The sequence below is a fragment of the Chrysemys picta genome, chromosome 4 (genome assembly GCF_011386835.1).
Source record: "Chrysemys picta bellii isolate R12L10 chromosome 4, ASM1138683v2, whole genome shotgun sequence".
Classification (NCBI taxonomy): Eukaryota; Metazoa; Chordata; order Testudines; family Emydidae; genus Chrysemys; species Chrysemys picta.
Window position 1 is genome coordinate 61,861,345 of NC_088794.1, and position 10,320 is coordinate 61,871,664.

The following is a 10,320-nucleotide window of genomic DNA, read 5'->3' on the forward strand; positions in this document are numbered from 1 at the left end:
AGCACCCTAGCAAAAAGTACATTTACAAGTTGAGAAAACAAAGATAAAACTAACACGCCTTGCCTGGCTGTACTTACAAGTTTGAAATATGAGAGACATGTTCAGAAAGATTTGGAGAGCATGGATTGATGTCTGGTCCCTCTTAGTCCCAAGAGCGAACTCCCACCAAAACAAAGAGCACAAACAAAAGCCTTCCCCCCACCAAGATTTGGAAGTATCTTGTCCCCTTATTGGTCCTTTGGGTCAGGTGTCAGCCAGGTTACCTGAGCTTCTTAACCCTTTACAGGTAGAAGGATTTTGGAGTCTCTTTCCAGGAGGGATTTTATAGTATTGTACACAGGAGGGCTGTTGCCCTTCCCTTTATAGTTATGACAGTCCGTGACGCATTTTTCATGGCCGTGAATTTGGTAGGGCCCTATCGATAATTTAGTTGGTGTTGGTCCTACTTTGAGCAGGGGATTGGACTAGATGATCTCCTGAGGTCTCTTCCACCCCTAATATTCTATGATTCTATGATAAGGTGATGTTCTTGAACTTCTGAGCCTGACAAACTTGTTGAGAGCTCTGAGGTCTAGTATGGGTCTCAAACTTCCCTTCTTTTGGGGTATTTGGAAATAATGAGAGTAGAAACCCTTGCCTCATAGATTTTGAGGTATTGGTTCTATGGCTCTTAACTGAAGGAGGTGATCTATCTCCTGTCGTAGTAAACTTTTGTAAGAAGGGTCCCTGAAGAGGGAGGGGGAAGGGTGTTGTGGAGGGGGTAGGGAGGTGAAATGGATGAAGTACCTGGATCAGATGATCTCTAAGACCCATCAGTCTGACGTTATGCATTCCCAGGCACTGCAGAATACTGCCAATCGATGGCTAAATGGGTGTGCAATGAGGGTTGGTTGTGTCATTCTGGGAGAGTGGTCTAACTACGCCTTGACCTGCCCATCAAAAGTGGTGCTTAGATGTAGGTGGTTGGGATGAAGGTTGTGGGGCAAATGGCTTGTGTTTTGGGAATTTCCCTTTCTTTCTTTGTGGTTTGTAGTGGCTCTGAGGTTGGTACTGAGCATATGGCCTGTCCTGGAACTGGGGACTAAATCATCTCTTTTTCCCTGATGTATAGACACCAGCGACCTGAAGATAACCCTGGAATCCTTTAGCGTATGAATGGAGGTATCAGTCTTTTTGGCAAAGAGCTTTGTGCTCTTAAAGGGAAGATCTTCCACGATGGACTGCACTTCTTTCAGGAATCCCAACAAGTGGAGCCATGATGCCCAGTGCATCACCACTGTCATGGAGATGGACCTAGACTGTCGGCAGCGTCGAGGGCTGATTGTAGTGATGTTTTTGCTAATTGCCCTTCCTGGATGATGGCCTTGAAGGATTCCCGCTGTACTTCTGACAGCTTTTCAATAAAATATTTAATTTATTATAATTTATGTAATTGTATTTGGTTATAAGTGCCTTATAGTTGGCAATATGGAACTATAAGGTGGCAGAGGAATATGCCTTTCTATCAAAAAGATCAGGATGCTTCCAGTCCCTGTCATAGGGCATAGCTCTGGACTGGTGTTGTCGGCCATGGGAATTGACAGCATCCACCATAATGGAGCTGGCTGGCAGGTGGGAAAATAGGCATTCCGATTCCTTGGTGGGTATATAATATTTTTTGTCCATTCATTTGCATGTTGGTACCACTGATGCTGGGGTGTGCCATATGGTCTTTGCTGGGTCTAAAATGGCTTCATTAATTGGGAGGGCAATCTTTGAGGAGGACGAAGAGTGGAGGATATCAAGGAGCTGATGGTGGGCATCTTTGACCTCCTCTAGTGGTAGGTGGAAGGTGTCCACCACTCTCTTCACCAACTCCTGGAAAAGATGGAAGTCATCTGCTAGAGATGGTGGAGGCAGAATGATGGCTTTGTCTGGAGAAGAGGAGGATATGGTCTTTGGTGTTATGTCCTCCTCGGTTCCAGCTTCCTGTTCCTCTAGCTCCTGAGGCAGTCCAAGACCTGGATGCTGTGGCCGAGGGGGTATGTCTGGAGGGTTCTTGGGTGAGGCTCAAAGCTCCAGAAGTAGGCTGTCAGTGCACCACACAAGGGTCCCAATATGGCCATTGTGGTGGCATAGGGCCTGGTGGAGGTGCCCATGGGTGGCCATACCAAGATGGTATTGGTAGTGGAGCCATCACTGAGTGTTGTGACAGAGCTTCTTCTCTGCCTCGATGGGTCCCATGCTTCCATTTAGTAGTGGGCTGGGGTATTCTTCTTTTCCCTCAGGATTTTCCCCACGCCCCTGGGTTTACTGTCCACAAAATGTTGAAGCAGGGTTCCTTCCGGCCTCCCTGATGCGGGGAGAGGCAGGGGAATCTCTCAGTACCTGGTAGCCCCTCTGGACGTAGTGGTAACAGACCAGACACCCGGTTCAGTCTCTCCCTTCTGACAGGGTCTCTTCCTTAAGACCTCTGAGGCCCAGAAGAGCTGTCCGCCCTCTTGGGCAGTGATTCTCCCGCTCTTCGCCTATGTACCTGCGTGGCTTCTCTCCTAATGTTTCTCAGCGTCTGTACTGCCCAGCTCTCCAGTAGCTTGCCTTTCTCCCTCAGCTCCTATCGAGTGCCCCTATCTGGCTGGAGGGAAGGCTTTTAACAGGTTCTGGCAGACCCTTGATTGGCCCCAGGTGTCCTAATTAACCTAGAGTAACCCCTGTTCAGCTACAAGGGAAAAGGGACCTGCTTATCCTGACGCTAATATATCTGCCTTCCAGCACTGTCCTGTAGCTGTTTGGCCTGAGCCTTTCACAGTACACATTCTCAGACCTTGTTGGTAGTGGGTCTCATATGAAGCTTGGGAGTAGTATTGTAAAACTACCTCCTCTGGCTCACCATCTGAACCCTCACTAGAACAGCAGAGGGGCATGGCATGACTGTGGGAATATCCCCCATGCCTGGTAAAAGCTCGGTGCCACAATGTCGGTACCGAGAGGTGGGGACTTGGATGCATCCCGTACATCGAGATCTCTAAGTTGGTGGGATTCAGTAGGTACCAAGCGTCCCGGTGGTGGTGCTGGCGGGGACAGAGACATTGTCTGCACCAGTCTCTCTGGTGCTGGGTGAACTGCCACTGGTGGTACCGAGGTCAGCTTGTGTACCAGGAGTGTCTTCTTAGTGTTTACTCTTGTCCCTCGGTACCGAAGACTCAAGGCCCCTGCCCATAGGGTCCATGGTACCAGTAGCCGATTGCCATCATGAGTCATGGGGGCTGGACTGAGATGGTCTTGGTGCCACCGGTGCCGAAGATACCAAGCAAGATGGCGATCGCTTGTGGCTATCTCTGGGCTCAGGAGGCTTCCCACTCTCTTTTTAGAAGACTTGTGAGTGGGGTTCCCAACCTGTTTCTTCAACCCACTTTCCTTAGATGTTGAAGGTTGTGAGGAAGACTCATGTATGCTGGAAGATTGGGGTCAGGGAGCTGCCTCCATGAAGATGATCTTTGGGCGGAGCTCTCTGTCTTTGTGGGATCTTGGCTGGCTATACTTCTGTTGAATGTGGCCCTCACCAAGGCAGCAAATGCACTGAGAGTGCTTATCTGCAACCGGGATCGCCTTCGTTGCAGGTGTGGCACTTCTTGAAGCCCGGGGAGCCCACTAAGGGGAAGATCCCTGGTTAGTGGGGGGGAAAGGTGGGAAAAAATAAAGGTGTTGGGGTTTTTTATTTCATTTTTAAAGGTAGAAAAATAAGGGAAGCATTACAACTAGAATTACAACTAGAACTGGAAAAAACTATCTAACTGCAAAGCAACCAGAAGAACAATAGTCTTAATGGACAGCTAATGGCTCTGTTTCCAGCCAGGGGCGGTAGAGAACTGAGGCTGAATAGCCCATGTGTGCTGGCTAGCCTCGTGGCACAGCATGAGGAGAGACAGTGCATGTGCGGGACCAATGGACATTGCTACCGATCAGCAGTGCAGGGATGCAGACCACCTACCTTGGAACACCCATAGGGACACTACTGGAAGAAGAACAACCAGCTTTCTCTTTCCCCCCACAAGGACAGTTATCACCAACTTTAATGCCATCTAAAAGATTGTCTAAAAGGGGAGGTGTGTCCTTCTGAAGACACTCTACAACTAAAGGCAAAGGGAATAAGGGCTATTGTTAAAATAAAAGCCTTACTTAATATTTTACATTTCAAATGCTTTAACTGTTTTTCCTCCTTTTTCTGTATCTTTAATAAAAGGTTAAAACAATGTTTAATGGTGGGTTTTCCATCGGACTAAGCAGTCTTAGGTCTCTGTATGCCAAACCCCAAACTGTCTTTAAAACAGTTTAATGTTGGACTGTTACAGGGTCATGTTAACACCTTTAACTCTTTGAGCCCAATAGTTAGGTTAAAATTACTACAATAGAGCACAAGGTCTTGAAAGGTGGCCTAGCCATTAAGGTTGTGCTCTGGGTTACAAGCTTGAGATGGAGTGCTCAATGCCCCACAAGGTGAGGCACAAGGATGGAGCACTGGCTGGGGGAGGATTATGTACCACAGGTGCATGCATATCTGCAGCAACTTCAGGCACTTCACCTACCTTTCCACTCTGCTAGTTGCCCAAATAGACTCAGCTCCATGACTCTGTTGTAAAGGTACTGCTAACAAACGAATAAACATTGTCCTTTGTGTACCTGCCTACACCTTCTCCCCTGGGGCCCCACTTAGTATGACCATGACAGAATTTCTGCCCGGACATCTATATTGCAGTTTTATATCCCTGCAGCCTGACCCCCATGAGCCCAAATCAGCTGCTACAGGCCATCTGAAAGTGTTTAATTGGAGTTTAGACATACTTTTACATATGGGTCATTTGAAAGTGCTGCTCCAACTTCAAAATGCTCTTTATAAATATATAGTGGTATAGGTTACGCTGGCATAAGGCGCAGACACTCAAGGCCTGTGTCTAGAGCCCTCTGGAATCATGTGATTACGGAGGACTCTGAACTTTCATTTTTTTAAAAAGTAAGTTTGATGGTTGCAGAGAAAAACCTTGAAAGTGTGACCCAGTGTCACTAATGCAGCACTGCCTGCCTGAGTCTGCAACTGCCTGAAACAATAGCTCTGCCTCATAGATATCAATGGATTGTAATGCCACGACCCACTGCTTGGGGATGGGGGAGGGGGCCTACCAGCCTGATGCCAGTAGAGTGCTGTGTGTGGCAGGAGGAGATGAATGCAACAGGTCACACTTACTCACTGAAGCAGCCACATCCTGATTGATGGAAAGCTACCTGGTTGCCACCGTGCTGCTCCTGACAGGAGGGAGTCCCACTGTCACTCCTGGGGGAGAAAGGGGGCCCCATGGTGCTGCCCTGGCCATTCTGAGAGGGCACTTCAAGTGAGGTTAGGGGTAGATTATGTGGCAGATTAGCCACTGGGCCAATGAGGCCCATGCCTAGGGACCCAGGCCAATGGAGCGGCCCCGGAAAAATGGGCACCCCTGTGTCCTGACCCTACTCCCTGGCAGGAGTGCCGTTCGGGTGGGCGGAGTGGGGCAAGCCCCCGCGGCCTGACCCCATTCCCTGGCAGAAGCGTTGGGTGGGGGGGAGAGGGGCACAGGGCATGCCCCTGCGCCCCAACCCCATTTCCCTCGCATGAGTGCAGGGGGTGGGGGAGAACTACAGGCAGAAGGGGTGGAGAGGGGGCCCCCATTTGCTCTGGCCCAAGGCCCAACAAAACTGTAATCTGCCTCTGAGTCGATCCACTGCACAAGGGCAGGGCTGTGGGGGCAAGGCCAGGGTCTTTGTGTCGTGGTGTGCCAGGGCACCAGATTGCTTTAATCCAGCACTTTTACATTGTGTTTGGAATGTCCCTGTAATCCTTGATCTTAACCCTTAGCAGTGTAAGGGCTGGATATTGCTTTCAGTGACATTGGTATAAATCTGGCATCACACTAGTTAAGTCAGTGGTGTTACTCTGGATTCATGCAGGTGTAACTTGGGGCAGAATCAGGTCTGATGTGTTCAGTGTCACATGCAGGGAGCACACCGCTCTGCTCTCATTGCGTTAATGGGCCCACAAATGAATCGTCACAAATGGAAACTGCTTGGTGATAGTGTGGGCATCACCCAAGTAGGTGCCTTCTCCATTGCAAAGCTCAGCTCTGTAACAGAACAGAATGCCAGGCATAACTCATGTCAGGCATCTCTTTAGTGCCAATCAGCTCTGTTTCATTTGCCTGGTGACAAATAAAGAGCACTGGCAAAATCAGGTTTAGATGAGCCCTTTGGAGAATCCTCCCCTCCCCCGCAGGCCTGTGGCAGATCCTATAGGTCTTTTCACTGAATGGCTGAATAAATTGATTCCAGCTGCTCAGCAGGACTTGAGATAAAAATGCTCACAGTGTTATGTCAGTCTTGGCTCCAGAGCCATCCAGAACTGACCTGAACAGTCCCTGTCCATGAGAGTCAAGGTCTGCTGCAGGCCAGTAAACCTGGTGATTTACAGATGGCTTTAGGTTGGAATGTTTAGAAGGGCTCAGGTCCCACAGCTGGCTCCTGTGAGCCAGATTCTCAATTGGCAGGAATGAATCTCCATTGAAGTCAGTGCACCCGTTTATACCAGGCCCAGTAAGTGTTACTACTCTGGGCTTAGAGAAGCATAAGTTGCAGGGTTGGGGAGAGACACATGCTGAGGCTGTGAGACTCTTTAGGCAAGTAGCTTCCTGAGAACAAACAGATAGAGAAAGTAGAAACCTGTGTCAGATCAAACCAAACCCGTTTTCCTGGTCAAATCAGCAGTCTACACAGCTCTTGTTGTTTCATCATCTGGGCTAGAAATGAGTTTCTGCCAGCTCACAACCTACGCAGAGATCCTGACGGCCAGTGTCATTCCTCTTCTCACTACAAAAGGGTCCATTGGGTTGGAAGTTGTATGATTTTTGTAATACTGTGACTTAGCGTGTGTGTCCATGGTTCCCCTAGTTATAAGCAAGGCTGATGCCAGTGTAGGAGTCCATAATGTCCCGGTGATAAGCCAGGCTCTAGTGTGTGGACTTTATGATTACCGACTGGTTGGCCCTAGTTTCATGGCTGGACCCCAAAAGTTCTGGTCCATGTCTGGACTGCACCACTGTGAAGGACAATCATGGAAAACCTCCAGTGCCTGTGGGGAAGAGCCCATGCGTGAGTATAATCTGATCCTGTGTCCTAGGACAGAGGGCATCTTTCATGTCTGGAACCTCACAGAGATTGTGCTGCAGCACCTGAGAGGAGTAAGTTTGGGTGTCATCTCTTCCCAGTAAACAGGCCTGCTCTGCATGGACACTAAGATCTTTTTTTAACAGAGGTTGAAAACCACCGTTTGATACTGTGGAGGTCATCAGACTACCCACATAGTGCCTGAGTCTCAGTTCTGTTCCAGCCCCTTCATGCTAGTGGTATAAAGAGGCCACAAAGCCAGTGGCAATGGCTGCTGAGGAAGAATCCTGGTGTAAAGGGGTTCTGCTAGCAGCACAGACCCAGTAGGACAGCCCTGGCCCAGGAAGCATGGTGGGGTCATGGCGCTGCTAGGATCTGGCTATTCTCGACGGCTAGCAGGCTCCCTTGGGGGCTGTTGCAGCTGAATATAAGTTAGAGCAGTTCTTAGGCTATTATAACTTATGCCAGGGCCAGGCCAAGAATATATTATGGGGGTGCGGGAAGTAGGAGGGACACATTACATAGGCACAGTTTGACTGCTATATTTGGGAGAGGGGGCATGGTGCACACTGAAGCCAGTTCCCCTGTCTCACTGGCTCTGTCCCCCAACCTGGAGATGAGGTGCCTGGGCTGCCAATGCTGGGAAGGGGGAGGGCCTGCGACGAACTTGGGGGAGCCGTTCTGGTCCTCATGGGTGTTGCTGGCAGCAGACAGTGCAGTAGGACTGCTCACCGTCCTCATCCACCGCTTCCGCTGCAACTATGCTCTCTTGCTCGGGGGATCCATTCATGAAGCCTGGACAGTAGTAAGGAGCAGTTCAACTATAGGCTGAGTGAGTGCAGAGTGGTGGTAGAATGTGCCTTTGGATGTTTAATAGCTCGCTGGCCTGTTGGTCAGACCTCAGTGCAACCAACATTCCCATTGTTATTGCTGCTTGCCGTGTACTCCATAATATCTGTGAGAGTAAGGGGGGAGACATTTATGGCGGGGTGGAAAGTTGAGGCAAATCGCCTGGCATCCAATTTTGAGCAGCCAGACACCAGGGCGATTAGAAGAACACAGCAAGGTACACTATGCATCAGAAAGGCTTTGAAAACCAGTTTCATGACTGGCCAGGCTTCGGTGTGACACTTGTGTGTGTGTTTCTCCTTGATGCAAACCCACCCCCTTTGTTGATTTTAATTCCCTGTAAGCCAACCACCCTCCCTCCTTCGAAATAAAGTAAATATTGTTTTAAAACAATGCATTCTTTCTTTATTAATTAAAAAAAATGAGATAATGGACAAGGTAGCCCGGGTAAGGTGTGGGAGAAGGGAAAGACAAGGCCACATTGCTTATTGTAGCCACACTAAAAAGCAAACTGTTTGAATGACAGTCTTCTGTTGCTTGGGCCATCCTCTGCAATGGAGTGGCTGGATGCCTGGAGCCTCCTCCCTCCACTCCCCCCCCCCCCCCGTGTTCTTGGGTGTCTGGGTGAGGAGGATATGGAACATGGGGAGGAGGGTAGGTGGTTATACAGTGGATGCAGTGGGGGGTCTGTGCTCTTGTTGGCTTTCCTGCAGCTCCAACAGATGCTTGATCATGTCCGTTTGCTCCCCCAACAGACGCTTCATCATGTCCATTTGCTCCCCCATTAGCCTCAGCATTATGTCCTGCCTCCGCTCTTCACACTCACTTAATTCTTTCCTGGTCTCTGCCACTGAATGCCTCCATGCACTAAGCTGTGCCCTATCAGAGCGGGAGGACTGCATGAGCTCGGAAAACATGTCATCATGAGTTTGCCACACTGACCAAACAGGAAATGAAATTCAAAAGTTTCCGATGCTTTTCCTGTGTACCTGGCTAGTGCATCGGAGTTCAAAGTGCTGTCCAAAGTGGTCACAATGGAGCACTCTGGGCTAGCTCCCGGAGGCCAATACCGTCGATTTGCATCCGCACTACCCCAAATTCGACCCAACAAAGTCGATCTTAGCGCTACTCCCCTCACTGGGGAGGAGTACAGAAGTCGATTTTAAGAGCCCTTTAGGTTGACGGAATGGGGTTGGTTGTATGGACGCATTCATTTTTAAATCGACCTAACGCGGCAAATTCGACCTAACCCTGTAGTGTAGACCAAGCCTTATAAAAGCTTCTGTAAGGTGGAGTTAATGGCACTGTCGCACAACATGCCTGCTGCTCCCTGTGCCCTTCTGAGATGTGGGATTTGAAAGCCTCAGCTCCAACCATTAACAACCAAGAAGTGCTGAGTTAAATCTCCCCGCAGCTCCCTGGTAAGAATGACAATAACAAACCACAGCCCTACGAGAAGCTGGAAATGTAGAGTTATGGTGCTGCTTCACACACAATACAACTGTCCCTCTGCTCTTTGGACTGTTACCTTTGCTGTGATGCTCCTTGGGGAATGATTTGTCTGCAGACTCCTAAGTATGGCAACTCCAGTGCTTGTTAGCAGCTGGAAATGAGCAGGAGGCAACTCACTGATCAGTCAGCCAACAGCAACTGTTCTCCCAATTAGGGCTGCGCCACAAGCCACAGGAGGGTCACATCGGACTGTCTGAACAGGAGTCCTAGTTTGGAGTTGGGCTGGTGTCATGTCAAAATGTGGCCGCATCAGAATGTCCCATCTGCCATCTTAATTTTGGCAAAGTACTCACTAGCTGTGTATTTTGACAGATATGGGAGGTTTCTTTGTTGGAAATCTTTATTGCATTGGCCCTTGGTAAGCACTTCAGCCAAGTGCCTGGAATATATTTGTGGTGCTTCGTAATTTATTTATAAATGAACACACAGAACCTTTGTCTCATTTAGGGTGAGTTTATACTAGTGTACCTAAAATGAGAAGCTAAGGCAATGAATGGTGCAGCCCCTCCGCCCAGGTACACAAGCACAGAACTCTCCCTGAGCACAGAGACCAGGCACTCTAGAGAACGCACCAGAACTGTACATTCTTCCAGCCCCTCCTTCCACAAATACCACAGTGACACTCTGGCACACCCACATTCACCACTGTCATATAATTATATCTTTTGTACAAAATATGCCTTGTGAGGTATCACTCTAAAAGTCTTGATCTATTAAACATTAATATCCTGTTGGATTGTATGTGTTATCATTGTATGTGCAGTTTTGAAGTTTTGCTCTGTGTGTGTTACT